The sequence below is a fragment of the Triturus cristatus genome, chromosome 9, assembly GCF_964204655.1.
Source record: "Triturus cristatus chromosome 9, aTriCri1.1, whole genome shotgun sequence".
NCBI classification, from domain to species: domain Eukaryota; kingdom Metazoa; phylum Chordata; class Amphibia; order Caudata; family Salamandridae; genus Triturus; species Triturus cristatus.
In genome coordinates, this window is record NC_140592.1 from 342,176,556 (window position 1) to 342,203,589 (window position 27,034).

Sequence of the window (27,034 nt, forward strand, 5' to 3'; positions counted from 1 at the left end):
CACAACCCCTTAGGTTCTCAAATATATGACTCCAACACAAGTTGTGAAACTCAGTACCTGTTCACCAATAGCTTCACTCTGTATGTTTGATGGCTGTTTTAAGGTCAGGAACCAACACCTCACAGATCAGAATCCACCAATCCCCCACAAACCTTTCTCGCAGTTCAGGTCCCCCACATCAAGCAGACATCCAAGATGTTGAACCCTCCTACCCCTCTCGAGGGCTGCCTATCTGAAAAGACCCCTTGACTTTTCCTTCTCAAGCCTTTGCCATTTGTACACCAACACTCACAGGCCTCCAAATTTCTCTCATAAGATCTTTCTCATTCCCTTTTGGTGGCTTATTCTCTTCTAGTGCTTAATGCTTCCCCTCGCCTTCTGCTAGGGGATAATTTAAATTTGCCTGTAATGTGGAAGAGCAGAAGAACTGCTGGGTTTCCGCACATGGTTTCTGCTCCGCAGCATTACACCAGTTACAGAAATTACTGGTAGGTGGCAACTGTAATGTTACGCAAATCCCAGTAACTTTAGCAAATGTCTCCATAAACTTCCTGTTGCCAGAAAAAGGGTGCAAAAATGACTAGCAGTAATAGGTTATGTTGTATTTTTTCCCCATTTTTCCAAATAGTTTCTGAATATGGCAGTAATGGCTACCAGAAATGCTAATTCCACTGCATCAGATTTGAAGCTTGGGGGCCCTCGTTGTGTAATTAGAATGACTTCTTGGGTCTACATTTTATGTGTTTACATTTACTAGCCGACCTAGTTTCTCACAGTACTTTATACTACCGAATAGCACCAACTCAGCATTGAACTACCTGTCTGTGCAACATCTCTTTTCTGGCCTCTACTGATGAGGCCACCACTTCCACACAAGGTGCAGAGTCCTACCTTTTTAAAGTCAGCTTTGCATCTTTGCTGTCTGCTTAAAATGTACAGTCCTAGGTCTTAAAGGGACAGAAGCCCTGCCCTTCTCAATGCTGGACTAAATCCAGTGAGACACAGCACTAGCTCTTTTCCCTACTATTTGAGCACAGCCTCATAACATTGCCCCCAGTGCAGCAATGCTCAGTGGTTCGTGTTGAAAAGTGAAATCTCCAGTTGGGACAATCTCTGAATGTCCCTTTGACATCCATAGGAGGAATTAATCATTTTTAAAGAAAAGCGTAAAAGAAATAGAAAAGCTCCAATTAATATAGGGTGAGTTGGGAAGTTTGCTTTGTCTTCCCTGCCTTTGGGACTGTGATGTACCCTTTTCACCCGCACAACAACTGCGAGACTGAAAGTTCAAACATTTTCCCCATTTGTGGCTACTCCATGGTGTCCATGAATGACGTGCTTTGCTGGCTTTCCCTGTGTGCATGGGTAGCACCGTCAACCACAAATAGGGCTTTCTCAGAATCTATCTGGGCCTGCCAAGATCTTTAGATCTACTACAGCCTTACCTCATACTTCAGTCTGTGGTTCTGTGGGTCTACCCTTGTTTATGGTCTGCTTCTCTGGATCTACCATGGCTTTACCCAACCTCCCTATGGGTTTTGCCTTGCATCTTGGTTTCTGTGCCATGGCTTTCCCTTGCTTTATTGAATGTGCCATGGATTCTGTGTGGGTGTTCGATGTCTTTCCATATTTTGATTTTGGTTTTGAAAGTCTTTGTCCTTAAGTCTGGGTGTGCAACAAGTTTCCAATTTGTGTGGGTGTTCACATACGTCAGCGTGTTGGGTGGTGCATCTTTCGTCTTGTTTGTAGCTTGGCTGCATGTGAAACTACTCTTAGATTTCCACAACTGACTATTGTATAATTATCAACAGTCCTTAATGTTTTTCCTATTACAGAGTGAGAGAAGATTATGCGAAAACTCCAATAATTTTGTCGTCTGATGAGAAGAAGATGCGGGATAAGCACGCTGCCTAAAATCTGGAACCAGTTACGATGAGCAATAGCATGAAAAAAATGACTTATTTTCAATTGGAAGATGAGTAGGCTGGTTTTGAATTCCCATCAACAGGATAAAGTAATATTCCCAAGAGGCACCCGCTGCAAACCCTATCCTTCTACACATCCCAGAAATCAGCTGCAACATCAAAGGAGAAGGAAATGTTCCAGTCCAGGACTTTCCACTGTGTGACACTCATACTTTTAACTTACAAGCAAAACATTGCCACCGAACTGTCATAAGCATATTAAAAACACCTGTTCTAAGCCCTCCGCAAAGCCTTTTATCTAAACCAGGGAGCTCCTAGACGCTAATCAGCTCATGGCGCTCTGTAGCTAGATGATCATCTCACTGAAACTGCCCACATCTGCCGGACCATGAGGCATGCCATCTGACCAGCTACCCATCTACTGGATCCCAACAACAAACCATTCAAACTTGCAGAGTCTCCTCTATTATTTTCTCAAAGGCCTTTGCATCTTGTGTAAATACCCCGAAGGCTTAAAGAACTTGCGGATAAACAGCAACCATGGCACAGTTTTGGAAGAAATGGTCTAGTGGTAAAACTGACTATGGTACCCAGAAGCCTGGGATCTAATCCTGGCTTGACAATTACAATTGTGTGATTCTGGGCGTATTTTACATCACTTTAGTTTCCCAAACTGTAAATATGTTTAATGTAACAAAGTATTGTGTAGTGACCTCATTTCAAGTCAATCCATTCGTGCCCCACTATAGCGTCCTAGTTTCTGCAAGTCAATCTGTCTCTCACACTTCATCAGCCACCACACTGCTAAGTGCTGCGCCCCATAACAGGATAACAGCACCTTGGTGGTGGCATCACCCACGGCATGGAAACACTTCTAACATAGGATCAAACAAAGACAAAATCCTTCCACTCACATAAGCCCAGTGTAGGTGTTGCCTAGGTAGGCAAGCGCTTCAGCGCCCCACATACTATGCGCTAAATAAATGCTGCAATGCAATCTAGAACGGATCTCAGAACAGACCATAAAGCTGAATGCAAATGGCTTCCGTTAAATGCGCCACTTTTGTTTCGTAAAAAGCCATAAATAAAAAAAAATGAAAAATACAGGAGCGAAAGAGGTCGGAGATGTAAGAGCTGTGTTAGTTTTGTCACAAAACCCTGCCTGCCATGGCTTGCTTGAGAACATTAGCTGAAGGTCAGCTCGCTGGTGCTCCATTTCGCTGGGCGCTGACAGCAACAGCTGTGAAAGACGAGAAGGCCTGGCGAGGGCCGCGCCAGCCCCGTGCTCCGCGGCGATAAAAGATCTACCTTGGTCACATTGCAGCCTACTGGAAATTAGGCTACCCTTGGGAGGGACCTGTTAATGCAATTTGAATGAAAAAATGCAATGTGTCAGCAGAAAACAGCGCAAACTGAATTCTCAATAGCACGTGACGGAGAGAGGGTGAATACAAGTAAAAATACCCCATCTCTAGCCTACTGTGATAGTGTGACACTTTACTTAGTAGTTATGAAATATAGTCAAAGCCGCTGGAATTTTGCGGCCCGGGGGGCCAAATTATGCGGCAGGGTTAAATTTTGCTGGAAGGAAGGGCAAATCATGCGACTTAATGCGGCACATTTTGTCATAATGTTGTCACTTTTTTCCTCATCTTAACAACTGCGCAAATGTTTCACCACATTAGTATCAGATAAGATACAAACACAGTAATAAGAAACTGAAAGATAATCAGTCAACCTTTGCATAGGGCTCAGCAACTCCAGACTCCGCACTTTTCATACCTTTTGATCAATCTGCCCTAGAAACACATTTTGCTTTGTATAAATCTGAAGATTACGGAGCAGGTGATGATGTATGTGCCAAATGTGGCAAATCAATAAATATGCGGAAAATAGCGCAGCCACAGAGTTGCATAATTTCAGTGACCCTGAATATCGCCCTGGACTTTTACCATCCACTGGGTGCTGGGACTTGTAGTCCCCTCACCACTACAATTAATAAAAGTAAAATCACAAGTCACACAACCCAAAATGTTGATGATTTTAAAATCCAGTCTTTGACTTTTTAGTAGAGATGGGAGAACCAGGCCATTTAAGAGAAGAGCAGAGCCAGAGTTCTGGCTTGGCTCTAAGAGCCAGAGTACGAGCCAATACAACGAAATGTTTGTCACATGGTGACAGGCCAGAGGGTGGTTTGGTCCTTCTGTGAGAAGGAGAGGTGCAGGGGGGCGGGGGCAGCTGCTGTTTAACCCATTGGTAGATATGAGCATGCTGTGACAGACTGGCACCCTTGATAGGCCACTGTGCAGCCAATCAGTGTCATCTTACAATATTGCATTGTGTCCAGCCCTAGCTACTTTTCACACCAGGCTGTAGCAGTCTTACCCCTCTGCAATGGCATGGCTATAATTCCTCTGTCCTTTTCCTCCTTTCCAATGTTAGTCCACTTTCTATGCCCTATTTTGTGTCCTTTCTCACTCACGTGACCGTTACCCCTTTTGTCCTGCCTCTTTCGAACCCTTATTCATCATCTACTGCTTTGTCTCACCTCTTTGCCGCTACATGTGCTTTGAAGTCAGTCACTGGCCCACAGTTCCGTTCGTATTTGGCTCAAGGCTTCTAGGGGTCTCAAGTGGAGCCAGACAGAGCCAGTCAGCAAGCTCGACCCTCCAGGGGCCTGCCCACATCTACTTTTTGGCCAACACTACTTTTTAATTTCATGTCACGCTCTTCACACGGGTCGAGCTGGCAGCTAACATCTCCAATTAGAGAAAAATGCACATACAACTTTAAAACGGATATGAAAAAATAAAAAGACAACTAGACTGGGCAACCGAGGGAGAGTGCAACATAGCGATCTGCCGACGCCAACACAAAATTTACTGCAAATACCTCAACTCCCAACAGGAAGCCGTAGAAAGTATCACACTAGCTCAGGAGAAAAGTTTAACAGTCAAATGTGTTCCAGACCTCCAGCAAAAATACACAGAAGGGGGCAAACGAGAAAACAGATCCAGGTTTGGAATTCATTAGTTTGTGGCTAAAATGCAGGGCTTTGGCAGACGTCCTCTGCAGAGATCCACCGCGTCCTTAGGTCTAAAAGAACCCTCTGCAACGAAAATCAATCAAGAATACATTTTCATGCGGCATAAGCCAATTGGACGTTTGAGATCAAGGAGGCAGATAAAGCTGCAACGCTGTAAGTCCATAAGGTCGACTTATGCAGCGCTAAGGAGGCATGGCTTATAAATTCATTATAACAGAACATAACCATAACAGTAGATTCTAGAAGTCAACTGACTACAAGATGGCACCGTGATGTGTAGATTTTAATTGCAGCTTTTGTTTGCGTATCAATCATTTTCTCCATTTGCTTTTATCCACCATACACTGAGAAGTGTGTTAGAATACATTTCACAAGGGCACTACAGCCATAAGAGCAATTTCCCTTTGACACACTACATTCAGCTGTATTATGGTCATTCCTGTAACCCATATATGGTGCCTACCTTCCTCCAGTTCATTGCAGACACTGGTTTCAGTCCTGAAGTGTCAAGTCCTCACTTAATGCATCCAGGGTGTTGCAGTCTACTTTTGCTCGCATTAAACTAACTTGACAAAAATACAAGAAAACCATATTTGTAGATGAAAAGTTAATGAAGGAGACAGTGTCTATAATGACCTGGTAGGAGATGGTCAACCTACCCATATAAGAAAATCCTTCCACAGCTCGAACATCTGTAGCAGTCTTGTTATCCAACATCCTTTCAAGTCTTCTTATGTGAGCATCTCTACTAAGACCCCAGAGTCCACTCAAAACAAGTTATAAGGCCTTGTTCAAGGGTGGTCATCCCTCCACAGCCTCAGTAACCACATAAGTCATGTTGTACGACTACAATCAAAGTACAAAGTGTCTCAGTGGTCTCAGGTTTCCCAGAAATCCTATGATAATTCTTTCCAGAGCTGAAGTATATATAAAAGTCATACAATGTAATCCTCCCCACAGTCCAAGAATCCATATAAGTAAGCGCTAAGACTATGGCCAAGAAGAAGACATCTTTCCGCATCCTTATAGTCCTGTTACGAGAATCTCTAAGACTTTGCATTTACAGAAGCCTTGTTGTACTACCTTGGTGGGGGTACAAGCATCTCTCCAAAGTCCCAACATCAGTTAGGATAATTTCCCTCCAAAGGGCTAGCATCTCTCGAGTCATCTTATGAGATCACAGACAAGATATGAATGTCCCTCTACAACAGAGTCTGTTATTATGAGAAGACCTCCACATAGCCATACTGCTTAAACAAGTCTTGTAATAAGACAATCTCTCCATAGGCCCTTAATTTCTACAAGTCCTTTATAAGATCATAGATATTGTACACCATCTCTAACCTTTAGAAGACCTTTTTAGGTCTCGCCTGACCCAGCGCATGCGCTGGTCTGGCAAGACTTATTGAGAGGGCTCCAAAAAGTGCTACCAGGCCAGCCTAGAGCTACAGTGCATGTGCGCGGGCGCGCGCACTGCGTTTTACCGCAATTACTTTCACTTTCGCGGCCGCAAGGCCGCTTGGCATAGCCAATAGGTCTCGATTTTGGGACCTTATAAGTATTTAGTTACGCAACTGTTGCATGGCTAAACACTTATAAGGTCCCACAGGCGAGACCTATTGGCTATGCCAATGCTTGTTATAATTCTCTTCACAGCCCAAGAGTCTGCAGGTGTCTCGTCATCTCCACATCTAGATATTGCACAGCCCAAGAAGGCACACTTTAAGAGCATAGCCAACATATTACCATCCCTAGAGAGGATGTGTACGGAAGACTTGTTGTGGAACCATCTCTTACACCGCCAGAGTATATGGAAAACCTATCATACAGACTTGGCCAGGGTACGAACATCTCTTCCAAGTGTCTACAAATGACCTTTGACCAGGCCATAACCAAAGCTTCAGTAAACTCCTTTTTAGTCCAGGAAACCAAAAATACCTCCTAAAACAAGAGAGAGGGAGCAAAAGGCTTCCACAGATTAAATTGTACCTAAAACATAATTTTCTGATTTAACAACTCGCAACTATTCATAAACTGGCATATAAGTTGTTTTTAATGATTTCATATCTCTCCCGAGTTCTTCCTACCATTCCCAGGTTTTGACTCACAACTTCCAATCTCTTAAAAATGTAAATCCTCAGAACTTTGCTGGGCATTTCTCCCAACTATAGACTTCCATTTGGTAGAGAGGGGAATGCAGCTGGTTCAACGCTTTAGGCATGGAAGTATTTAGTGAACCAAAAAACTGAATGACTTCCAACATTTAAGTATGTCATTTTAAGACTTTCTCTCCAAGAAAAGTCAACAGAGAGTCTAACCATATAGAAAGAACATCTCAACATAGCCCCAAGCACAGACTGTTTGATTGTTCTTACAAACTCAGCGAATTTAGATAATATCTTAATAAACAGACTCTGCTAATTTTAAGTACATTATTGTATACTTAGTTTACCCAAAACTGGGCCCTGACACAAAAGCTTACTGACAGTCTCTATAAGACCACATATACTCGCCAAAAAAGCGCTTCAACGCCTCGTATGGGGTAGTAAGCGCTATATAAATGCAATTACAATTCAATACAATATATAGTATGCAAGATTCCACAACTCTGTTACACATATATATGCAAGGGCACTGGAATTCTGCAGCGTTTTCTACATAATTACGAATTTGCTACATTTTTAACATAATCCATCTCCTTTTGCATAATTTGCAGATTTTAACAAAAAAAGTTTCTAGCTCAAACATATAAAAAATTAATAAAAAGACTACCACACATTGCATTGCAGTGACAGGCCTTTGGTCACGCACCTCACTTTTCACTTGCTGATTGCTGTATTCAGGTGTTACACTGATACTAATAAGCTGACACACTTGCCCATACAGGATTAACCTGTAAAACTGGCAAAATAGTGAATAGTGCTTCGAAATGCGCCACATTATGCTGTCTAATTTGCATTTTCTTGCAGCCCATTTTATTGGCATCAGAGCTGGTAGCGCCTGGTGCGCCTATCTTTTTGGCACCCCCCAGTGACCTTCCCTTCACAAACTCCCTCATTAGCACCCTCCAACAGTGCCCCTCATCTCTCCACAGCCCCTCTCTGACATACATTTAACTTTTTTACAGCGCTACTCATATTTCACTTACACTCAGGTCTTTGATCTGCATGGTACATGTTCTTTGTTTGCAGCAGGCACATTAACCCTCTGCACTACTTTATGATGAGTCAAAACTGCCACTACACAAAAGATCTCTCCCCAGCAGGAACATTAACCACCAGAGTTATCCTGACGTTTTTATTGATACCTGAAAACTGCTCTATACACAATGAGCTCTGCAGAGCAGCCTTTTAAACCCATAGGTTCATTTAAAAACAAATGCAACCCCCACGCCCGCAAGGTCAGTGCCAGGTGCGGCTGCCCCAGTCGCACCGCCCGAAAGCCGGCCCCGACCAGTGGCCCTCTATCTAGCCAATAACCATGGTAGGAAGTTTCATGTGGCAAGAACATATGTCCATGGCCCCAGTGCATGCTGTCTTTTAGAATTCACTGGTTCAAGAAGAAGTTTGTAATCTTCTTTTGAATCATGCGAGTTGCGGGAAGTTTAGAGAGAACACATTTCACAGCACTGAGCCCCTGCAGACAAGTAAGGGAATGAGGGAAGCACCACTGCACGGCATGGTATGGACACAGACTGCTTCTTTCTGCCTGCTCTCCACTGCGACAAAAAAAATTACTTTTCCATAATCTTTGAGTCCTCCACCAGCAAAAAAATGGATTACAAAATGTGCTTTGCCAGGAGATGTGCTGTTTAGTGTTGAAACCTAGCCTGAAAATCGCGCTGCACAGCATCTTTAGACCAAGACGGACATTTACGGAAACCCTGGAGGTCTAAAGACATAGGGGGTTGGTTGGGGGCTGAGGACAGAACCGGGGTTGAGGTACTAGGAGTTTGAGATACTGTTTCAAAAGCACTTGAGCCTCTCTGAACGTGGCTGAAACGAGACCTGGAGCAAGGCTGGTGCTTCCTCGCTAAATTCATAGGCATGGAGTATTCCTCTGCCTCTCGAAACATGCTAGGAGGGGAGGGAGTGTTGTTTCCCAGCATTGCATCTTTCCAAGATTAATTAATTCTGAGAATAATCTTCTGCTGTGCTGTGACCTGTTGAGGGAGAGAGTTTCTCTGCTCTCACCCATGCCAATGTACCTTTAACACTGCTCTCCTGTCTTAAAGGCTGACTTCCCTCGCCGTATAATATTGCTACAGATACGTAACTTACCCGACCTGCCTGGGGCTCACCTGACTTGGGACTCATCCTCATACCCACGGTGCCCGGTGCGGGCAGCCAGCAGAGGCGCCAGGCTCCTCCAAAGGGTGAATACACGCTGCCGAGCCAGCTCCGAGCCCCCTGGCTGCTCCTTTAAAGCAAACTCCGCGGTTGGCTGGGCGCCGGCACATGTGGGGAAGGGGGGTGGCAGGCCTCTTTTGCCAGGGAAACCCCCTCTTCACGACCCACTGAGGTCTCATCAGCTGCTTCTACTCCCACAGGTTGTAGGCGGGGTGAGTTCTGAAATGTACGCGACTGCTCTGACGCAGAATGAGGAGATCGAAGGCGGCAGAACACCGCCCCCCCCCTGCAAAGGACGTACTTGGTACAGCCCGCGTTGACTTTGAAGCAATCTCTGCCTGCGATTTAAAGGGGCAAGCACTCTCCTGCGGACTGACGGGAGCAGCGGCAAGCAGTGTGTGAAATCAGGAAGAACAAAAGAATATCTGGGAGAGGGAGACAGGCGTTGGGAGGGAGAGCTGAGAGAGGAAGGGGCTTAGAGAATGGGGGAGGGCGAGCTAGAGCTCGAGCTGAGGCTTGGTCTGGGAGTAAACCACTCGGCCCCTGCCCCTCCCACCCGCCTCTTTCTTACATATGACTGTACAGACTGGTACGGGACCGAAGCCCGGCCCGGTTGGCTGTTCAGGGCCTTGCTTTAGAGAAGTCTCTCATACACTAGAATTAGAGACATCCAGAAAGAATGGCTGGTATTGCACACAGACCGCAGAGGGTTGTTTGTGTTAGCCCTCTGACCAGGGACTCGTTTTCGGGTGGTGCACAAGACCCCTAACTGTGGATGGTGTCAGTGTTCACATTGTGGGAAATGAGTTCAGCACTCTGAGGGAGAAAAGAGGGGCCTATAGCACTGTTACGGATGGTACATATTGCCAGGGAAGAGCCAGTGTCTCTGGAGTAGATCAGTAAAGTCATGAGTTGGAAGGTTTGGGGAGGGTAGCTTATGCAGCATTATCAGAATGCAAGTTAAGTGACCCACCTCTGGAGGCACTGACCCTCATTTCGCCCTCCTTATTGGTCATTTTCTGTAAGTGACACTTTAAGGTATTCATTGAATTAAATGCATGTCATTGGAATCTTTAAAATGGAATAACATTTTCTATTTGCGGGGACGATCACCTGCACTGTGTTAGCAGGTGGAAATCTATCTGTGCTGAATTGTGGATTAGCATTAGGATAGTATAGGTTGGGATAGGATAAAACTTGTAGAGCGCACTAATATCCATAGGTGTCAAGGCGCTATAGCTATTAGCTATAGTGGATGATGTACAAGTGCCAGTCGTGGAGCATGGTGTATGATTGCTGCCTCTAACAGATGATGAATGATTGTGGTGTTTGTGAACAGAGTGTGAGTGCTGTCTATGAGGAGTTCAACTGTGCATTTATTTAGTTGTGGTTTTTATATAGTTTAGACTTGGCCGTCCATCTTGACACTAAAGCAACACGAGGGCCATTTTTAGGCACAGAGGTGATATTTAGGCAAACAGTTACATCAGAATTTTCAAGGCATGCAATAATCTGAATGGGCATAACACTTAAAATTCAATAGATGCAATATGTTCAATTTGTAATTTCTGTATAGGATTGATCAAAGGTTATAAATACTTCTTATAGTGACTTAACACTCAAATCTAAAACTGGTTAAAAAAAGTGCCCACATTCTCTCCATATGCCAACCTGAAAAATGAGTGGGATTCTTCTTGGTTTGGGCAGCTTGTGTGGTTATCACTGGACCTCATCCACACCAGTGAGCTATCAGTTTGCGGACCATTTCTTTTTCTTCTTTTGTAGACAGAAGCCAATTTCACAGAATTTTGTTGTAATTTGCTTCTGCATGCCGCGGAATAAAAATACATGTTGCCCAGTACTTCTCCTGTGAACACTTGGCGTAGTATTTTGTTGTTGGTGAAATTAAAGAATTTTGAGTATGATTTTACCTTTGCTACTGGATTATGTGTGCCCTTGCAGGATTATGATTTCCTTAACCAGGTATTCTAGAGTGCTATGGTGTAACACTTTTTAATATATGCTGTTCTCAGAGTGCAGTGACTTTCTGCATGTAGCCAGCGTGGGGGGTGCTGCGGACAAGAGTGATATTTGTATATTTCCCAGTGTTGGAGATTAGTTTGGCCACTGAGTTTATGCCTGCATTTTTATGAGTAATCCAGTGGATAAGGCGGTTTTGTAATCAGTTCTTGATACATTTATTTACTTTCTTAGTGTTTATCATAGAACTACTGTTCTTTGTAATGGTGCAGGACTCAGAGCTGCCAGGGAAGCTGCTGCTGGAGAGCTTCTTTTGGGGGTGGTGTACCAGTCTGATGTGGTCTAGGTGCTGCTTGTAGGGGTTGGCGTTCTAGTTTTTATTGGTAAATAGCACTCGTATAGAGCAGTCTCTGCCTTTAGTCTTATATGGTTGGTGTTCAGGTTTTTATTGTTAATTAGCAGTTACAAGAGCGGATGATCTATCAGTAGTCTTACTTTGTAATACCTTCCAGACACCTGGAGAGTGACTTCTCAGCATTTTCACCACACACCAGGGCCTGGTTCGGTCTTGTTAATATGTAATGGCAGTATGGTGAGTAGGTCAGTTTCTAAAGTGCTACTAGCGCAAATGTGAATGGGTGCTTGTTCTGGAGGACAGTGGGTAAAGCTTACACTGGAAGTGGGGCACCATACAGGGACTACTAGGTTTTGTTCTTGGATTGGCACATCATAAATGATATCAAAGTTCCTTTGTGCCTGGGGCACCATGCATAGTTTATGAATGTTTCCTCATGGGCTAGGGCATCCAACATGGTGGTCTTAATCTTCTCTTATGGGGGATGTCTGCATCCAGTGAGCCCTTCTTTGAGAACCCGCTAATCAACATCATGATTTTACAAAATCCTAAACTGATAACACAACCAATACCACTCGCATTTTTAAATCAGAAGCCTCACTAAAGTTTAACTGCTTTGTATTGGTGAATATTATAAAAGTGAATGGTCGGATATGATATATTTCATATTGTGGGCAAAGTACCTACTCGCTCCAACAATACCTCAGCATGTATGTGCATCACCAGGGCAAGTGGGTGACATATGTCTGCTGGGAGAGGGTAGCATTATACGTTTCTGCATGTCAACTGAAGTGACACAACATCCAAAAAGCAGCATTTAATGGCCTTGAAATGGAAAATATCAATTGTGTATCACTTTAAGGTGGCTGTTACATCCCATGTTGCTGTGTACTTGGGCAAGACATATTTAATTTGTCATGACAATGGAGTTTTTTCTGCATTGCATTATGTTGCGCCGCAATTTGAGGTCCTCCCACTAATGTATTTACTAGTCATAAAGCCCGGTTCATGCAAATCAGTCTTGCTGAAATCCTTAGCAAAGACAATCAGCATTCAGGAAATTGCATCCACTCCTGTGAGACCCCGGTCTTGTCAGACCCCAGCTCTTGTTGAGAATGAGCACCAGCTGGTGGAAAGGGTACCCAGAAAAGTGAGACAGGCAGCCTGTGAGGAGGAGGTCTTCAATACTGAGCGCCAGTCCAGGCCACACTAGGATAGATGAATGCTAGATAGACGTCTTCAGCCCCCTGCTCCTCTGATCTTCTAGAAGTCAGACCGACCTAAGAAAATGAATAGCCCACAAGCCACTGTCTCCCCTGAACCTGTTTTCCTGATAGTCCACCGGTAAACAAGGCTGCAAGACCTGTCTGACTGTAGATATTATGTAGAAAAAAGACAGCAGGTAGTCTTGATTCCAAGGTGCCCTCACGGTGCTGCTCTTTGAACTTTTGAATAGAGTATGATACATTCTCTTTGTCACACCCGGATCCCTCACTAATACCCCTTGCCCTCTTCTGCCTCTCTCCCTTTCCTGCTCATCATTACCTCCCCTGTCCCCTACCTCTCCTCAGAGTTGAACCCGAATGTGGCCGGGCCTCTTGCGCAAACTTTCTACTAATCCCCCACCGTCAAATACAACAAGTCTTTACATTGGTGCTCCAAGGAAGAGGGCGGCCCCCATTGCCCACACCGCGTGGACTGGAAACATCCAGTCAACAGATTATCCTGAGCACCAGAAAATGGACGTAGAAAGTATTTCCAGTTCTTCTTGTTTTCAGTTTGGTTTATTTCCAACAAAACTTCTTCTGAAGCCACTGTCTCTCGTCTTCAGAAACCACAGAATATTCTTCATATAGCCACAGCCAACACGTGTTTCGTCAGAGTTGATGAGTATACATCACTAACTTCATCAGGGCTCTCATAAGGTCTCAAAATGGTCCAAGTGTCAAAGTGTTAATTTCTCAGATAGGTTTCAATCTTCTTATCAAAATCAAAGAATATCCAAGTCTACGCTAGTTAACCTGTAAACTGGAGAGTACTTCTCGAAGAGTCCCGGACGGCGTGGTACCTCTCCTCACGCCCGCCCTGCAAACCCGCATCTAAGGCCTGCGACCCACAATGCATTAGTGGTCGGTCTAGTGAGAGGCTATAGTTTTGAATAGGAGAGCTCCATCAACAAGGTTTCTTCCTTATTTCCTCTATCTGGCTCCTCTTTTCCAGCCCCGTTGCCCTCTCTGCACTGTGAGGCATCCTTAGGGCAAGCATTCATTTAAACCATCGGCCAAATGCAAAATCGAATCGAGCCGATGACTCAGTATAGAAACACAACTTTCACATACTTCAATTGTGCAACAAATTATATTCTGGTGCGTTTTTAATAATTCTCAATAGGCTATTAAAAGGCATATTTTGTCAACTTTGTGCCACTCTTCTGTTATTCTCAATGTAAAATGCAGCAAAAAACTTTTCATTAAACTCTTTACATAATAGCCTGATGGTTTTTAAACCAGGATTATTCGACTGTTCAAGCTTTGAGTCTGGCCATCCAGGATTTGAGGCACGTAGAAAACAGCTACTACATCTTTCAACCCTCTCCTGCACTCTTATGCTTGCTCTGGGGGTGCGCGCTCTTAGGATAGCTTCCCCTTCACTATATTGTTCGGTCCAATAGCACTTCTAGTGCCTCAAGTACATTTTCTGCCGCAGTCTCAAGAGCTGAGTAGGTAGGTTAGCTGTTGCACGTCCACCTTGAGGGCCAGGGGGCACGACCCATGCTCAAACTGTTTGCTCCCTTCAGACTAGCAGGAGTAGGTGGAGTCTGGAGTCTTTCAAAGATTTAACATCTCCTCATGTCGCTTACCTGGTTTGCTCTTCCGCTTCCTTCCTCCTTCATCAGATGTATTTCTACAAAAGTAGGACGTATCCCGGCCTTTAAAAAAGAAGCTACCGCTCATGTCACCAGCACCCGTTCTTCCCCCTTTTTCATTATTTTACACATTGACAGCTTCTATGCCTTGGACATATTGCCATATGGATCACTGGGCCACCTCTGGTTGCCCACTTTTTTGATGTGCACGCACGCAGCACCACACTGCCTCTTGGGCTAGGCTGGTGCTGTGTAGGGTACCGGCCCAATTGTTTTAGTCCTAACTATAAATATATTGACCTCATCTCTCATTCTCTCATCTCCTCCCTCACACGTTTAGGCGCGCCCGCCACCAAAAGAGCAGGTCTCTCGGCGCTCACACACCTCCTCAGCTCTTTATCCATAGGCTCACAAAAAAACAACACTATGTCATTCAAGCCGCCCCAACGATGGAGGGTGCTAGAGCTACCCACCCAAAAGTGTGGTCCATACCCCACTTTGGTAGGAAGCGCTATATAAAAGCTGCAGCACAACTGGATGACATGCGACATTTTTTTGTACATTTTGAAACGAAGAAAGGAATGTGAGAACTGGGCTTTAAGTGGGATGAAAAACTGTGGGGTCTCTCATGGGGGCGTGGCCAATGTAATTAAGGGCGTGGCTTAAAAAAACAGGTAAGCTAAAATTCTGTGCTTAGCATAGTGTTTATGCCGACATGTATTTTGCTGTTTCTGTCATTGCATCCTGATATATGATACAACAAGTAACATCATACCTACAACAAGTCCGGACTATTGGATTTGTCAATGGTTGTTAGTTGCATAAGATAAATAAGCAGCAACTATGGCTTGTATATAATATTGAAAAAGCTTCCACGTAAAGCCCTGGTGACACCACGACAAAGATGCTGCACCTAAGTTTCAAGAAGAGAAGGGAAATCCAGAGAGAAAATGACTCTCTTTAAATGATTTAAAGGAGACCCGGCCCACTTAAAGCCCTGTATGAGAACATATCCACCTGCATTTGGCTGTGGAAAACGCTAGCCAGATATCAGTGCTTGTCCGCAGTTCCGCCCGTTACTCAGAGGAACATGCCTATTAGCCCTGTATGTTTCCATTCCTCCAGTTCCGAGTTAACACGAGGCGGAGGTCCGGCTCCAAGTGCCCGTAGCCGTGGCAATGGCATTTTCTCAGGGCAGGAATGTAAACGCCTGCTGGGGTCGCTGACCTCGGCACCCCTGCCAAGGCGTTCCCAAGCGGTGGCGCGCCGCAGCCACCCGGCCGCCTGGCCACCGTCCAGCCCTTCAGAGAGGCCCTTCCATAAGAAAGCCATCGGCGATCCGCGCCTTTCACGGGACAAGTGTCTGCGTCGGGAGGGCCTCTCAACTCGAACGCGTCTGTAGTCGGCCCCTTAACTATAAGAGGTCTGGGCAGGGCCGGATTGTACACTTCATTAATCGGTCGTTCCCCCTGAAAGCTGCAGGTTGGATGACTTCTTTTAAATCAGGTTGAGCTGTAACAGCCACCCCACGGGCCCATGGGATGTAACTGCCACCGCACGACCCCATGGGATGTAACTGTCACTCCACTGTCCCATGGGATGTAACAGTCACCACGCGGCCCCATGGGCTGTAACAGCCACCACGCGGCCCCATGGGCTGTAACAGCCACCCTACGGCCCCATGGGTTGTAACAGCCACCCCACTGTCCCATGGGCTGTAACAGCCACCACACGGCCCCATGGGCTGTAACATCCACCCTGCGGTCCCCATGGGCTGTAACAGCCACCCCACGGTTTCATGGGCTGTAACAGCCACCCCGCGGCCCCATGGGCTGTAACAGCTACCCTGCGATTCCATGGGCTGTAACAGCCACCCCGCGGTTCCATGAGCTGTAACAGCCACCCTGCGGTCCCATGGGCTGTAACAGCCACCCTGCGGTCCCATAGGTGGAAACAGCCACCCTGCGGTCCCATGGGCTGTAACAGCCACCCGCGGCCCCATGGGCTGTAACAACTGCAACCCCGTGGACCCATGGGCTGTACCAGCCACACGGCGGCGCCATTCTAGTCGTGGGCTCCTGCAGTTAGGAGCTGGCTTGAACATTTTTGTTTCCAGCTCGACCACGGGCCTAGGATACCAAAGGGACTAATAATGTGTCGAGAGAACAAGCTGGAGGCTACGGACAGTCAGCCAGCGTATCAGTCGGGGCAGAGAAGAGGCGGCTGCGTGAGGCCCGCGGCCCTCTTTGAGTCCTGCGGCGGGAACTCTGAAGTCCAGGTACGTAGCTTCTAATGGTGGAGCAGATGCACCGGGGCCCAAAGGCCTGAAGGGCCCACGGAACCCTGTTAATTGCTGTATTTCAGGCTTCAAATAGCTCACGGGGGTGAGGGGGCGGGGGGTTGGAACTGGCAGCTATCCTTCCCTACACTAGGATCCTTAACACACCACAACTAACAGAACGTGTTAAGTATGGTAGGCATTCAATACAAGGCTAGCCCAGCAGAGGGCAGTACTGAGCATGGTACGGCTGGAAACCTTGCAGGCACATTAGAAATGGGAGGCCTGCTTTAGGCAGTCTGCTTGGGCCAGGCGTAGCTTACCTGCAGTTAACACTGCCTGCTTGCGGCCACCTGAGGTTGTGTGTTTTTGAGGGGGGGGGGGGGGGGGGCGGGACTGGCCCCGTGGACTGAATGTGGCGCCAGACACACCAGGTAATCTTTGAACCGCCTTTGCCATGTGACGCGCTCCATGCAGACAAACCACGAAAGCACGGGTACAAATGAAGTGTAGATTCATGGGTGGAGGCCAGGCATCTTTAGGGATGAGGAACAAGGAACAATGGATTGTGTACACAAGGTAAGTAATCAGCGTGCCCTTTGTCTGAAGACAAAAGGACGTGCCGATAACCGATATCTCCTACAAAGTCTCTTGTCCTCACATTGGGAGCCTGGGGGGCAGCCGAGCACCGCGAGGTCTGCCGCCCGGGCAGGTTGGGAGGGGGGAGAGGGGGGCGTGGCCGAACGGCCATTTTGTAGTAAACTGGGCTACATTTGAGGGATAGCCCAAATGTAGCCCAAATCCAGGGGCAGTAGCCCAAGAGGTATATAAGTAAAACGCGCGATATCCCAGCCACCATTTTAGACTTGGTGACCTGGTGGCTGGGTGCGCTAGTTTAAAAGTTTTTTGGCGGTTTGTGGTGTAGAGGTAGAGCAAGTGAACGTACCTGGAGTCATGTCGGTAGGGGACTTTCGTGTCTTGGAAGCGATTCGCTTGTTGAGCGAGGCGGGGAGAATGGACCTGCTGGTCCAAGACGCTAATTGGACGAGGCGCCCGGCGAGGCGCGCGTCCGCGGGGGTGGCGGCCGCCGTCGCGGCTTGTTCGCCACCCGGGAGTCCGTGGAGAGGAGCGGTGAGTGACCGAGGCGGCGCGGATGTCAGGAGCGCCGCCTCCGGGTCTGCAGGGGTAGCGGAGGGGGGCGCGAAGGGGCTGGAGGCGGGGAGGGGGCGGGGTCGAGCGGCGCGGCGGGGGAAGGCTCCGGACGGGTGTCAGGCAAGGCCCAGGTCGTACGCGGGCCGCTCCTCGAGCCGGGGAGCGGCCGTTGCTACGGTGACGGCGGGAGCGCGGGGACGCTCGGAGGAGGGCCGGGCAGGACAGAAGGGAGGCGCGCGGAGCGCGCGGGGGCGGGAAGAGAGATCCGACGTCGGGGAGGTGGAGGGGATTGGGGAAGGGCCCGGGGGGAGAGCACTGTTGGGGGGGATATCTGGGGCCGGCACAGCGCAGAGGCGCGCGGCCCCGTGGGTGCAGGTGACGGAGCGGGGGAGGGGAGAGAGGCGGGGGGGGGCGGGCGGCGCGGGCCTGGACAGGGCGGGCTTTGACAGGCAGGCCAGTCAGACGGTGGGGAGCCAGGTAAAGGAGGGGAGCGCGGCCTTTATTGGGGTGGCGTTCGCGGCAGGCCATGAGGGGGATGAGGTGGAGCCGGGGAGGGGCGGGGGGGGGGGGCGCAGCGAGGGCTTGGGAAAGGAGAGCAGGGGACAGGGGTTTGGCGGGGCGCGGTGGCGACGGGTGGGGGCAGACAGAGGGGGCCGTGGGGGGGGGAGTTAGCAGGGGGTGCATCCCCAGTGTTATTCGAGTCGGAGGGCAGCGAAAGGGACTGGGGCGGCCTGGATATTTTTGAGTCATGGGCGGAGGGGTTGGAGGGGGCGTCGGGGGCGGGGGGCGTCGGGGGCGGGGGGCGGGGGCCTGGGAGCGGGGGAGACGGAAGGGTGGGGGGAGAGGAGTGTTGGGGGTGGCACGGACGGGGGGGGACCGAGCGGCCTAGGTGCAGGGTGGAGCAGGCAGGGGGAGTGGAGCGATGGGGACGACGGCGATGGGGAGGGCGATGAAGTGGCGGACATGAGCGCGGTGGGTAAGGCGTGGGTCGCGGAGGCGTCGGGGTCCGGCAAGCGGGGATGGGATGGCAGGAGGAAAGTAGGTAGGCCCAGCACACCAGACCATGCCTTTCCCTTACAGGTGGAGGAGCGACAGCGACAGCGGGATCAGCGCGGGGTACCGGACTTGGCAGGGCTGGGAGCGGCCTGGCGACGCCAAGGAGAAGGGAGGGTGGAGCCTCGGGCGGCGTGCCCAGTACCTGCGAGGGATCCCGACGCGGCTGGCACAAGTAGGCCCGAGACGGGCTCGCCGGCCCCAACACCCACGGGGTTACAGCGCCCCGGGGGGCAGAGACGGAGGAACACCGATAGGAATATTGTTTGTTTTCCTAAGCAGCAGGTGGCATGTCCAGCGGGGAGCGCTGGGGGTGCAGGACAGGAGGAGTTGGACTATGAGGAAGAGAGTATGGAGGAGGGAGAGTTGCGTGAGGTGGGGGACGGTAGGGACGGGGGGCCGAGTAATGTTGTGGCTAGTTTCTTACAGGTGTCACGACGCCAGGCGCAGCCCACGGGTCGGACATCGAGGTGGGAAAGCAGCTCGGCCCCCAGGACTGGACGTCGGGAGGAGCGACGGACGGAGACATTGGCGCCAGGTAATGCACATTTGCTCGGGCGGCCAAGGATGGTGTCGAGAGGTGTGGGGGGGGCGGGGGTGGAGGGGGGGGTGGGGTGAAAGATTGCGCAAAGGTACGTATGTGGTTGATGTGGCTGTGGGCACGGACGGAGTAGGGCAGGGTGACAGCGGGCAGACCAAGAAGGAGGGGACAAGCGAGAAGGGGACAGGGGAAGCAAAGGTAGAGGAGACAAAACTGGAAAGTAAGGAATTGAAGGTAAAACGGTTACCATATATGGGAGTGACCAAGCCCTTGGGGGCGCACTTGATGTTGGCAACGAAGGAACGGATCTGGAAAGGGGAGTATGTGGAGATACTTAAACTCCTGCACAGAGAGGTCAGGGCGAAGGAGGGTTCTAAGGAGGAGGAATTCGAGCTCGCGAAAAGGCCTAAGGTGCCGCTGACAATAGAAAATTGGACAGCGGCTTTTCTGATATATGCCAGCGTGTATTGCGAGAAGTTTCCGGAGAGATCAATGGCCATGTTTAAATACATGGACGTAATTAGGAAGGCACAGATTACAGGGGGCGGATATGCCTGGGCTCAGTATGATGAGGAATTCCGGGCGCGCATGGCATGGGATGCGGAGGCAAAATGGGGAGAGTTGGATACGGATCTCTGGCAGCATACCATGGGCCTGGCGGGGTCGGGGAAGACTATATTTACGGCCAGCGGGCTGCCGCTGGTGTACCAGCCCTTTCGAGGGGGTCCCACCCGCGGGGGGGTGGGGGGAGCCGGCAGAGGGACGACAGGAGACAAAGGGGCTTGCTGGGACTTTAACAAAGGCCTATGCACGAGAGAATATTGTAAGTTTCGGCACGAATGCTCGAGCTGCGGCAAGCGCCATCCGCTGGTCAAGTGTTGGGGGACGCAAGGTCCGTTTCAGAGCGGGCAGCATTGGCAGTCGGGAGCCCCTAAGGCTGGAGCTCAGCAGCAGTCACAGCAGGGAGGAGGAGGGAGGGGGGCGAGGGGGGCTGGGGCAAAGGGCTCGTACTCCGGTTAGGGTAGAGCAGCTGGTGGGGGCGCTGGGGGCCTATCCGGACAGGGCGGCGGCGGAAACACTGAGATTGGGGTTTCAAGAGGGGTTCAGACTGGGGTACGAGGGGCCGAGGGTTCGGAGATGGGCAGATAATTTGCGATCAGCGAGGGAGCATCCACAAGTGGTACAGGCAAAACTAGACAAGGAGGTACAGGAGGGCCGCATGGCGGGACCATTTTGCGAGTGGCCTTTGCCCAATCTGATTGTGTCGCCAATTGGTGTGGTACCTAAAAAGGAGGTGGGCCAGTTTCGCCTCATTCAGCATTTGTCATGGCCAGAAGGTGGGTCGGTCAATGATTTTATTGCAGACAGCGCGGCCACTGTGTCCTATTCATCGGTTGACGTGGCCATGGCACTGGTGGTGTCCGCGGGCGCAGCGGCACAGATGGCAAAGTGCGACATCAAGTCAGCTTTCCGGTTGCTGCCAGTGCATCCAGATGACTGGGATCTGTTAGGCATACAATTCGGCGGTCACTGGTATGTGGACAAGGCATTGCCGATGGGCTGCTCCATGTCCTGCGCACTTTTTGAATGCTTCAGCACGTTCCTACAATGGTTGTTTACGGAACGAACGGGTCACCAAGGTGTCACACATTACTTGGATGACTTCTTCTTTGTCGGCACCTCAGACTCCGCGGACTGCCAGCAGGGTCTGGACAGCTTCCATGAGATCATGGGGGACATGGGCGTGCCGCTGGCCCCGGAAAAAACGCAGGGCCCCAGTACGGCACTGGCATTCCTTGGTATTGAATTGGATTCGGTACGCATGGAGGCGCGCCTCCCGGAGGAAAAGAAACGGAACATGTTGAGTTTGCTGACCGAGGTGTTGGCACGACAGAAGGTGACGGTCAGGGACATACAGGTGTTGCTGGGACATCTCAATTTTGCTTGTAGGGTGGTCAGAGTAGGGCGGACTTTCTGCAGGCGACTGGGGCGCGCACTGGAGGGGCAGAGGCCTCCGCACCATCATGTGAGGTTGTCAGCAGGGGTGAGAGAGGACTTGCGCATGTGGCAGTTTTTCCTGCACCAGTTCAATGGGGTGCCTTTGATGAGGGAAGTGGACATGGTATGGGACGTACAGATTTTCTCGGATGCAGCGGGGAGCAAGGGATTTGGTCTGTATTGGCAGGGGAGATGGTGTGCGGAGCCCTGGCCCGAGGACTGGTTAGCGGGAGGCAGGAGCATCGCGTTTTTGGAATTCTTTCCCTTAGTGGTGGCAGTCACACTGTGGGGGGTTTTGCTGGCCCACAAAAAAGTCACGTTCAGGATCGACAACATGGCAGTGGTACAGGTGGTGAACAGGCAGTCGGCGCGGGATGCGCAGGTGCTGAAGCTGTTGCGGGTTTTTGTGCTGGGGTGTTTGAGGCATGATATTGCGTTTCGCGCGGTGCATGTGCCAGGAGTGGACAATGACATTGCGGATGCCTTGTCTCGTTCACAGTGGGGGAGATTCCGTGGGCTCGCCAAGGACGCGGACGTGAACCCGACCAGGATGCCGAACCAACTCTGGGAAGTAGGCAATACCGGATGCTACAATTGGTTTTAGGTTCATTGGCGCGGTCAACGAAACTAGCATACAGGGCGGCATGGGAGGAGTTTGTTCACTCAGGGGCGAGATGGCGGGCTTCTGAGGCGGAGAGACGGGAGGACGTGGTGCAATTTATTCTGGATTTGGTGGAGAAGGGTTTGACAAGGGTGACTATAGTGGGCAAGTTGGCGGGGGTTGCGTTCATCGGCAAACTGTTGTGGGGTTATGCGCCATCCGCGGGGGAGCTGGGGGCGCGGATTTTGGAAGGCTGGGCGCGGGAATGTGGGAGAGTGGCCAGGGTGCGGAGGCCTCTGTCCTGGGAACTCTTAGGTAGGGTGATGGGGGTTCTTCCAGCGGTGTGCTGGGACGGTGGGGAGGCCTTGCTGTTCGCCACACTCATGTCTTGGATGTTTTTTGGGGCGTTTCGGGTATCGGAGCTGCTGGGGTCGAAAGGGGACCGGGGTTTGACCTGGGAGGAGGTATCATTTGGGGACCGGGTAGTGAGCATTTGGCTGCGAAAGGCAAAGACAGACCAGAAGAGTCGGGGGAAGTGGGTTACGTTGAGGAAAGGGCGATCCCCGGGGGTGTGTCCGTTCCGCTGGGGTATGCGGTGGAGGGCGTGCGCTGGGGGTTTGGGGGGACTGGTCTTCTCCCATCAGCAGGGGCGAGGCGTTAAAGCTTCACAATTGCTGGCAGTACTGAGGAAAGCACTTAGGACTCTGGGGGTCGAGGAAAAGGGTTTTGGCACGCACTCGTTTCGCATCGGGGCAGCGTCGGAGGCGCATGCGAGGGGCTGGGACAGGGACGAAATCATGAAGTTGGGAAGATGGTCTTCAAATTGCTACCAGCGTTATGTGCGCAGCGAGCCGGGGGGTGGGGCGCCACTATAAAATAGGCAAAAGAGGGACTTTACACAGGACAGTGGAGCTTTTTCAGAGGTTGTGGATAGGTTTTCATTCTTGTTTTTCTTTTCAGGTTCGGTTATGGGACCCCTGGCCCGAGAAATGTCTATCTGGATTGTGGGGCACTCGTTTGTGAGGAGGGCCCAATTGCAGGCGCAGGAGAGTTATTTTGGGGAACAGTTGGGTTTTAATAAAGATGTGTTCTCTGTGGGGTGGAGGGGTAGGGGGGGGATGCGTTGGAAGGAACTGGTGCCGGTGTTGAATGGGATCTTAAGGGCAGGTCGGTGCCCAGATGTATTGGTTCTTCATTTGGGGGAGAACGACATGGTAAGGGAGACTGGTTTGGCACTAATGCGGGCGATGAAGAAGGATCTGGCGTTGATCAAAGAGCGATGGGCGGGTTGTTCGATTGTGTGGACGGAGTTCGTCCCCCGGAGGAGTTGGAGGGGGGCGGTGAACCCAGGTGCGGTAGATAAGGCGCGGCGAAAACTTAATACTGAGATGGTGAGGTTTTGTCGGCATTTGGGGATTGACCGCGTGGCACACGGGGACATTCGTTACGATGCACGGGAGATGTTTAGGGATGACGGGGTGCACTTGTCCAGGATGGGAATGGATCTGTATCTTTTGGAGTTGAGAGAAGTGTTGGCGCGTCTGTTGGGAGTTTATAGGCGTTAGGTCCTGCGGGGTCGCGGTGCGTGGGGGGGCAGGAAAAGGGGAGGAAGAGGCGCAGTCGCCGACACTTCCCCCCTTTTCCTGGGTGGCGGGGTGGTTGACAGTTGCCCGGGATTGGCTAGAGTTTGTTGTTAGAGGTTTGGTAATGTGGGTCCAGGGACAGGTAAAGGGTAGACAGGTTGGATAAGTTTAGATTAGAGGTTTGATAGTTACAGTTGCATTAAAGGCAGGTAGGGGTTACGGTCAGGGGAGTTTGGGAGTTGGGAAAGGCTACATGGTGTAGGATTGGGTTATATGTTGGTTAGGAATGTTATGTTGTATTTTTGGGGGATGGGGGAAATGATGGGGGGATCGTAGGGGTGGGGGGAAAACACAAGGGGTCAGGAGGTTATTGTATAGCGAGGCGTTAGTTTTGTAAGGCAGTGGCCAAGGAGTTAAAATTGTGATATGCACCTGTTTCAATAAAGCGGCCTTTTTCACACACAATAAAGTGTTTGGTGTCGGATTGCCCCCCTCTCCCCCCTTAATCTCCCAATGGGAGCCTGGGGGGCAGCCGAGCACCGCGAGGTCTGCCGCCCGGGCAGGTTGGGAGGGGGGAGAGGGGGGCGTGGCCGAACGGCCATTTTGTAGTAAACTGGGCTACATTTGAGGGATAGCCCAAATGTAGCCCAAATCCAGGGGCAGTAGCCCAAGAGGTATATAAGTAAAACGCGCGATATCCCAGCCACCATTTTAGACTTGGTGACCTGGTGGCTGGGTGCGCTAGTTTAAAAGTTTTTCCCACCCTCCCTCCCCATGGGTTGTGGGGTTTAGGGGTCCGGGTTCTGGGGGTGTTGGGGTTGCATTTTTGCGGGTTTGGGGCAGCATTTGTTGGAACAGGTACATAGGGGCGTTTTGGTTGTATTGTCGCTTGGAGCAGGTGCAAGCGGGGTGGTTGACAGTTGGCCGGGATTGGCTAGAGTTTGTTGTTAGAGGTTTGGTAATGTGGGTCCAGGGACAGGTAAAGGGTAGACAGGTTGGATAAGTTTAGATTAGAGGTTTGATAGTTACAGTTGCATTAAAGGCAGGTAGGGGTTACGGTCAGGGGAGTTTGGGAGTTGGGAAAGGCTACATGGTGTAGGATTGGGTTATATGTTGGTTAGGAATGTTATGTTGTATTTTTGGGGGATGGGGGAAATGATGGGGGGATCGTAGGGGTGGGGGGAAAACACAAGGGGTCAGGAGGTTATTGTATAGCGAGGCGTTAGTTTTGTAAGGCAGTGGCCAAGGAGTTAAAATTGTGATATGCACCTGTTTCAATAAAGCGGCCTTTTTCACACACAATAAAGTGTTTGGTGTCGGATTGCCCCCCTCTTCCCCCTTAATCTCCCAATGTGCCCCCGTGCTGCTGTCCATGGAACCAGACTGGTGAACTACAGGTGGGCGAGCCAACACGTTTACAGGGGGAGCCGAGCCATGGATCTGGCTTGGCTCTAAGAGCCCATGCAGCAGCCGAGCCATGAACATATTTAGCATTTAAATCGAGCAATAAGCGTCATGTAAAAATAGGATTAAATCTCTCTTTAAAAAATAAAAAAAAAGTGTTTCTTTAACATGTAGAAGTGTTCCATCTTAGTACAAGTGATAGTTTGTACACATGTACTTAGAAACATTCCTACCTCCCCCTCCGCCCTGACTACACCGTTAGTGAACCAAGAGGCAAGTGAATTGCCTTGTGCACCCGATGTGTGTAAAATAATATATGAAGCAGCATTAGTGTTTTAAATCAAACACAAGAGGATTTTGTGCAGCGCAGATCCCAAATTCACATTTTTGAAGGTGCTCTCATATGTGAGAATAAATATAAAAGAGGCTTCTTGGTGAAATAAAATATTTGCCTAGGATCACACAATTTGATTAAACATGGCCATGATTTATTCCAGGTTTTCTGGTTTCACTTTGTATAATTCGGTCACTAAAGCAGGTATCTTTTCCTCTTTACTTTTTACATCAAATGCTAATACTTTCTCTTTAATTCTTGGGCACATGAAGTTGGAGTGTGACTGACAGCCAGAAGCCATATGAAAGGTTTGGCCTGTTGTGGGCTTGAGATTCCAAGAGTACCTCAAGATGAACCAGATCCAGCCATCAGAGAAAAATGTACCCAGTTTACTAACACCCATTCCAGTTCCTTATTATTGAACGCAGGGACTCCTGGAAGGCCTTATGGCCGGAGGATTAAGCCAGTAGTGAGCCAAGCGCAGCAGATATGCGCTCAAAGGGTGCAGAGACCAAGAGCATGATTCCAGTGGTCCGGCAGAAGAGGCAGTGAACAAAGAGGGAACTGGTCAGAAGTGTGGTTGAGGGCAGGAAGTGCTGCAAAGGGATGTGAAGGGTGCTAAACTTCGGCACAGCTGTTGGACCAGGGCTGCACCATGGCCTCAAGCCAGCAAAGAGGAAAGAATTAGGAAGAAAGAAAGAAAGAAAGAAAGAAAGAAAGAAAGAAAGAAAGAAAGAAAGAAAGAAAGAAAGAAAGAAAGAAAGAAAGAAAGAAAGAGGAAGGCAAAAAGGAAAGTAAGTGGCAGGCAAGAAAGAAAGTAAAGAAGTAAATGAAGAATGAGGAAGGCAAGACACAAAGAAGGAAGGGAAGAGAAGGAAAGAAAGAAGGAATGACTGAGAGGGTTGTAAAAAAAAGAGCACTCCAAGAGTACCCTAATAAGTTTATACTCAGAGTTCAAGTGAGCTGCTGGTAATGTGTGAAAAAACAGCAGTCAGATAAATAGGCCAATTAAAATGAATTTCAGTCTCTATGAAAAAATGCAACACTAAAGTAATAATAAAGTATAATTAAAAACACTGGGACTGAAGGGAACTACCTTGTGTGCGGATGTGCTCCTTGTTTAAGGGCTAAATGCAGTCACTCCAAATGATGTCAGCCAGTGGCTGAAGTAGGCTCACCTATTGGCTGTATGCTGTAGTGCACGGAAGCAAAATGTGAATGACATACCAACAGATCAATGGATAATGAGAGGTGGCTGTAAGCCCCTTTAAGTAAGTGTATTATACATACAAAATTAGTAAAATAAAAAGCTCTTGGCTAACACCAGACCTGAAAAGAGAGAAGAGTAGAAGATAAATGGAAGCAGATCTTGCATTAAAGAATGTGGTGTGGGACTCTCACAATCAGAAGTAAGACTATGGCATTCCTTCGGTCTGAAAAAAGGGGTCCACTCGGTTTGAGGGATGGTTCACAAGAAGGGTACTTGGGATGACTACCGGCAGGGCCAGCCAGCACTGAAAATAGATCAGGGTTACTCTCAGACGCGACACGTGCAACCGAAGCTTGACT

General features: G+C 49.3%; 1 protein-coding gene across 2 annotated transcripts in view; it reads right to left on the minus strand.

Moving 5' to 3' along the window:
- HYAL2 (hyaluronidase 2) overlaps window positions 1–27,034 on the minus strand; it is a 70,337-nt gene that overhangs the window by 32,227 nt on the left and 11,076 nt on the right. The window contains exon 1 of one of the 2 annotated variants that reach the window (XM_085625101.1): window positions 9,272–9,868. The exons of the other annotated variant lie outside the window; for it this stretch is intronic. The gene's annotated coding sequence lies outside the window, so the exon portion shown is untranslated. Of the gene's footprint in view, window positions 1–9,271; window positions 9,869–27,034 lie in introns of those variants that run through there. 2 annotated transcript variants of the gene reach the window in all.